Source organism: Rhinopithecus roxellana, chromosome 11, assembly GCF_007565055.1.
Source record: "Rhinopithecus roxellana isolate Shanxi Qingling chromosome 11, ASM756505v1, whole genome shotgun sequence".
NCBI classification, from domain to species: Eukaryota; Metazoa; Chordata; class Mammalia; order Primates; family Cercopithecidae; genus Rhinopithecus; species Rhinopithecus roxellana.
Genome location: NC_044559.1, coordinates 26741779 through 26748399, shown reverse-complemented (window position 1 = coordinate 26748399; position 6621 = coordinate 26741779).

Genomic DNA, 6621 nt, shown 5'->3' with positions numbered 1-6621 from the left:
GGGGAGAGGGTGCATCATTGTATGTAGAGGAGGCGTCCCAGCAGCACAGACACAGTGTCATCATGGCAGCACATGGGTCACATGTTATGATAACGGAATTACAGTTCCTCCAGGATGGAGGTGTTACGCAATCATGAGGAAGATTCACCAGGATTCATCTCTAAGTTGCCAGGGTCTGTCAGGAACTGGTTCCAACCAACTAGGTTACTATATTCCACCCCAGGGTTTAGGGAAGACCAGCCTGCAGGGCAGGAGGCTGTAAACCAGGCTGATGACTCACATGGATTAAACTCCTCTGGTTCCTAGAGACCATCCTTGTCTGCTTACATGTCCTAGAACTGAAAAATAAATTGAAGAATGAAGTGGTTATGGTGGTCACACTTCTGAATTCTGGTATGCCCCTCCTACCTCCCCCTACTAAGTAAAGAAAGAGTAGTCTTAACAGTATTTTAAAAAACCCCTCCCAAAAACTCAAAACATGAAACTTTCTTTCTGGTTGATCTTTGTACCAAATGATTTGTCCAATAAAGGAAGAAAATGGTTGAGCTCAAATAACCATGAAAATGCAATATCTGATTTTCCTAAATGCACTTTCCCAATGTGATGACCGTTCACAAAAGCAAATATCCACTCCAGATTCTGTTGGGTATGACACATCTCAGTGACTGATACTTCATCTTATCACCTGAAAATTAAATAATTTTATTCCAAAAAGAATTAGTAGATTATCTTGCTAAATCAAGTTTAGCCTAGAGCGGCCTCCTCACTTATTTTAAGTTCAGCCTAAACGTTTCTCTGTATGCAATGAACTGCAACCTAACTGGACATGTAAACAGACTGTTACCTACTCTTGCGCCAATCATGGAGTTTCAGCCAATCACAGGGAGTCAGCTGTTCAAACCATGTTTAAATAAGGCAAACGCAGAGTTGTAAGCAATCCGGCTGTTTCTACACCTCTCGACCATTTTCTGTACATCCCTGTCCCTTTTCTGTTCATAAATCTTCTTCCATCACGTGGCTGTGCTGGAGTCTTTGAACCTACCCTGTCTCGAGAGGCTGCCCCAATCAGCAACTTGTTCTTTGCTCAATTAAACTCTGTTAATTTAATTTGACTAAAAAGATTTTAACAATGTTTACTAGTAAATTTCATTTGTTCTTGTAAAAAAAAAAAAAACAGAAGTAGAGAAAGACTGATGACTAAAATTAAATCTAGTTGACTTTAATATTTTAACTTATCACGAGAAAATTGCATTGGTTTGGACTATAAAAGTGATGCATAAATCTTTCACTTCAATAGCACCATCACCATCGTTAAATATTTTAAAAACTCACATATGAAAAGAAATATGGTGGGGAGGGAAGTAGACAGAAACAGTTAAGAAACTAGGACATAATAGGACAGCAAAATTCCTGTTGGTTTATTTTTTGCTTGTTTCCTTGTTTACTATTCTCTGATAGCCAACGAATAGACAAAATATTCTAATAGCCAACGAATAGACAAAACTGGGCAGCTGCGTCTGGAATACAAAGGTACAAATTCTTAGAAAGTTCCTCTGAGCAGATAATCTTCCCAGAGCCTTGACACAAATGTGATCATTAGAATTTTATTTCTCTGGGTTAAAAGTAACCTCATGGGAGACAGCATTGTTGAGAGGCATTTACTTCATTGAAAATTATTTTGGCATAACACTTAAAATATAAAAACCAGCTGGGAAAATGAGAGACGCTGGAAAATGCAAAAGCCTATGCACATGGGGCCTATGCTTTGGGTTGGAGATACAGGACCCTGGGTGAGAGAGAACAAGCTAAATGACCTGAGTTAAGTGACTTGGTCACTGCTGCAAACTTTGCTTCCTCATTCATTAATTGAAGATTAAAAAAAGTAAGAACCTATCTCACAGGATGGCAGGGAGGACTAAATTAGCACAACAATGACCATCAGAAAATATGTGCTCATTAAACATTAGCCATTTATCTTCCTCTCCTTCCTCTCCTTCTTTATTTCTTCTACCAGCATCATCTCCATTGCCACTTCGCAACCTCACTACCTCATTGCTAATTTTGTCTTAAGGCATTCTAGAGGTTTAAATAATAAATATATTGCTTTTCACTTATCATTAGCAAAAGCCTTCACCTATAAACAAGAAGAAGCTACATTGGTTCCCCCAAATGTTTTTCTGAAGAGATGGAGGTTCTCTCAAAACAACATGTGACTTTTTCGTTTATGTGCTCCCCCGAAAGCATCTGAACTAAAACACCTGAGTGCTTCTTCTTTTCAGGTCTGAGTTTTAAGAGTCAGGTAAATACATCTTGTTAAATATTTCTAAGTTATTTTCTCTTGTATGATTTTCCTTTAGAAATTGAATTCTCTCTCTTCTTTGGGTTTTGCTGAAAGGTTCATAGATCATTTAAATAAATTTCACAAAAATACCAGGAGGAGGTACAATGACTATAATGCATAGTTAACAGAGAGATCATTATGTCTGCCTCTGAGGACCTGCATTTGGCCTGTGATTTCGGAAACCCTGCAAGTCAGGGTCCCAAGGCCAGCCATCACTTAACCTCTTCATATAAGTTGTTTGTTTATGGATTCAAAAGCAAGACAGTTAATGAATGTCATAATTAAGCTTTCAGTTTGGATATTTTATTTTTTATTTATTCAGAACCTAGCACATAGTACTTACTCAGAATAATATGTTTTTTACAAATTTTATTTAGATATTTACTATTTACTGATTATGTGCTGTGCTATTTGTGATAGAAGGATTCCAAATGAATGCAATGTTGGCTTTTATCCACAAAACACTATAATGATACACATGTAAAATATACATGTGAAAATAACAATATTGTAAAATCATAAATAGTATTTAAGAAGTGGAATATTATAAATTTCGGCAGAAGTATAGAAGTGTGTATAATATGTTCTTTCTACGTTTCATTCCCAGAATATTTTTAAAAATACATTCTATTTTAAAAGTAAGGGAATTACATTTTTTTTTTTTTTTTTTTTTTTTGAGACGGAGTTTCGCTCTGTCGCCCGGGCTGGAGTGCAGTGGCCGGATCCCAGCTCACTGCAAGCTCCGCCTCCCGGGTTCATGCCATTCTCCTGCCTCACCCTCCCGAGTAGCTGGGACTACAGGCGCCCACCACCTCGCCCGGCTAGTTTTTTGTATTTTTTAGTAGAGACGGGGTTTCACCATGTTAGCCAGGATGGTCTCGATCTCCTGACCTCGTGATCCGCCCGTCTCGGCCTCCCAAAGTGCTGGGATTACAGGCTTGAGCCACCGCGCCCGGCCAGAACTAAATATTTAAGTGCAAAAAGAAATAGAAAACCATTGTAAATACATAACTAACCCAGGCCAAAAATGTCTGTTTTACTAATTCTTTTAAATGACAGGTTAGTCACAAGAAATAAGCATCAGATAAACTGAATCAGTTTCTCATTATTTTCTATTCGACAAGTTAATTTCAAGTTTATACATAAGATGAGCAAGTTTCCAAGTGCTTCTAATTCTACTTGATACAATGATACTCCCTAAACCACCTTGCCTGGGTGTGAAACAGGGCGAATAAGGTCTTAAATACAATATATCTTCCTGATGAGATAACTGTAGACCTATTTGTGAGAGAAAATTGCTGCACATAAGCATTTGTGTTTGTTTTATATTCACTTAAACCATGAAGAGGGAAATGAAGTTTGAGCGGAAGCCATGAGACTCTATTATAACAGCGCATGAAAAATTACAGCTCAACGTCCAAACATACATTGAAAGAACACATTCCTCAACACATCACAGCCTTGAGTACATCACATCCCCCCATATGCCTCCACTTCCTGGGCCCGACACAAACACATTCCTCCATATATCTCAAAGAAAAACAACACCTGGAGAATCTCTGATAAGGTTACAACCGTTTGTAAAAGCGCAGGAACCAATAAGAAAGCTGCTAAAAGTATAATTTAAAATGTAAACCAATTGTAATGCTGTAGCCTAGAGAAATGGCTTGTTCCTCTGTAACCTGACAAGTCCTGTTTACCTCGAGCTATAAAAAGCAAGCGCACGCATTGTTCCAGGCCCTCTTGAATGTTGTAGAACGGAGGGACCAAGTTCGAACTTGCATTAAAGATCCTTGCCGCTTGGCTTTGACTCTGGACTCTGGTGGTCTTCTTCGGGGAATAAACGGTCTGGGCATAACAACATCTGTCTGTGTCCCTATGTGAATTAATACACTATTTTAAGGCCAACAACAAGCACAAATAACCAATTATAAAGCTATGGAAACTACTTTTTGCTGATAACTGCAAAAACACAGAAATAATGACATAAGTCATGGAAAACTATGTAAGACCCAAAAAGATAATGGCTAGATTATTTCAACCAAGGCTTGCTTTGGTAGTCATAGAAATAAATCTAAAGCATCTACTCTAATGTATCATTAAACTTTTATCAGATCACAGTCAGAATGCACGAGGATTAAAACTCCTTTTAGCTGATAATGCATGCTAAGATATACATCGTTCGTGCTAAGGTAGTAATCATCTCTTGGCTAATGAACTTCAATGGACTGATGGGCATTAAGCCTGTTTTGAATGCAAGCACTCATATCTTGACAACAAAAGGGGAATGTTTTTATCATTTTGGAAATGCAGTACAAGCATGTAAATGTGGGCCATGTTAGCTTTCGTTCGAGTAAGGAATTAAATTACTTCTGCTTACCATTTAATATGATCTTTGAGTTGTTGTTCCAATGAGCTGGGTGACTCTTAAGCAACTTCCCTGTGTGTTTTGTCTTGAATGCCACTTATTATTATACTCATAGCTTCTTTTTTTACCAGGGAGTATCCTCCTGTCAAATGACCAGCACTTCCTGACATACTCTTTCCTTTTGTTAAACTTTTAATCAGCTTTTTAAATTCACACTGAAGTATGAAGGACCACTTCCATCAAGGTGTCATGCCTTCCTGGTGTACGTGGAGTTTTTACCAGAAGTGAATGAGAGAAAAGAAGAAATTTTAGATCTCAATTAGAGAAGGTGGCAAAGGTGAAGATAACGGGGTTTTCTATTTCTGCCCCATCCGCTGGCCCTTGCCTGGCTGTTACACTTCTCCCAAGTCCAGCTGGACACATACCTAAAGAGAAAGATACCTACTCACTTCCCTTTTTGAAAAGAGGAAGCCATGAATTTGTCTTTTGTGAAAGCCTGAGTCTCCTTGTTGGATATAGATTTTGCCTAGCAGAGATGCCACTTCTATATTTTTCTTTATGACTATTGGCCTTCAGAGCAGTTTCAGTAATCTTTGTGCCTCCTGGAAACTGAAGAAATACTTTAAAGAGGAGAAAACATTATGGATTAGATGGGTGAGGATATTGAAAGACAGTATCTTTAAGAATAACTATTAGAATCAACGTAGTATTCATTTAACCTCAATTTTCTTTTTCTTTCTTTTATTTCGTTTATGTTTTTAAGACAGAATCTCATTCTGTTCACCAGGCTGGAGTGCAGTGACATGATCATGGCTCAACCGCTTGGGCTCAAGTGTTCCTTCCTCCTCAGTCCCCGAGTAGCTGGGACTGCAAGAACATGCCATCATGCCTGGCTAATTTTTGTATTTTCTGTAGAGACGGGATTCACCATGTCTCCCTGGTTGGTCTTGAACTCCTGCACACAAGCGATCAGCCCGCCTCAACCTCCCAAAGTGCTGGGATTACAAGCATAAGCCAATGCTCCCAACCTTGGCCTCAAATTTCAATGAGACATTACTTGATTCCTAAAGGCAGATTACCATCGTGGTACTGAGGGATGAATCATGTTTAGAATGAGGCTCCCCTCATCTAAAATTATTTTATTGACTGTCTTCCAGGAGCCCCCAAGTTTGCATCACTAAAAGTGCCTGGTTGAGGCAGAGCACAGCACTTTGGGAGTCCTTAATAATGGTTAAATTTGTGACATGTAACGCAAACATTTTTGACAGTCACTACATGAAGGAATGATTGAATTGCTTTGTAAACTTAACAGATGGCTGAAAGGAGGGTCTGGGTGACTTTGAAGAGTATGGGTCAATACTGAACAGGGGCAAAAAAAGGGACACAAATCAGATATCACAGAGTGGCTACGTTGGAGTATTACCTGCTTGGTTGAGAGGCTTTCAAGAAGAGGACAGACGGCTGACTTAATGACTCCTCTGGCTCCAGGACTCTTCTGCCTGGGTCTTCGTCAAAAAGAAGAAATTAGGCTATCATAGTCCCACCTGCATTCAGACAATGGTTTGTTTTACAACAGAGATTGCATCTTAATCCATCTTTAAGCCTGAGCACTTACCATAGCACTTGACTCATGCCAGAGACACAATCAGTGTTTGTTGAGTGAAGGAATGAATGAATACATGAATACAATAATATAATTTTACTTGAAGGAGTCTCTGGCATTCCATATAGACATTCTAATTTCTTTTTATGTAAACAATAGCATCTGTAGATATGCTAGGTATTCTTTATAGTTCTATTCAAAAAGAATGGAAAAATAGCCGCAGGGATTGGGAGACAAAGCCAGCTGTGACTCTTTGTAGCAAGAGGAAAGCATTTTGTAGGTATCTCTATCAAGTGATCTTTGGTGGGA